Source organism: Arachis ipaensis, chromosome B05 (genome assembly GCF_000816755.2).
Source record: "Arachis ipaensis cultivar K30076 chromosome B05, Araip1.1, whole genome shotgun sequence".
NCBI lineage: Eukaryota > Viridiplantae > Streptophyta > Magnoliopsida > Fabales > Fabaceae > Arachis > Arachis ipaensis.
This window is the reverse complement of record NC_029789.2, coordinates 133,548,536-133,548,842: the sequence shown is the minus strand read 5'-3', so window position 1 is coordinate 133,548,842 and position 307 is coordinate 133,548,536.

Genomic DNA, 307 nt, shown 5'->3' with positions numbered 1-307 from the left:
AAGGGGACAAAATTTATCGAATAAAAAATTATGAATATATCACTTTTAAATTTTATTGGCTACAGTTTAAAAGTTGAATATGGATTTAAAATTGATGAATTTCGCCAAATGAGTATGCAAGGTGTATTACAAGGATATATGTCACACTTTTTTGCATGTTGTAACTTGTTTCATGTGTTGTCTCTCTTTAATTTTTACATGTTGCGAAAATCATTTTTTTTTGTCTTTTTCTACATTTTGCAGGTAGTAAAGAGAAAAAATAAAAAATAGGTAACTTTTTTGATTTTTTAAATAATTAATATGTGTA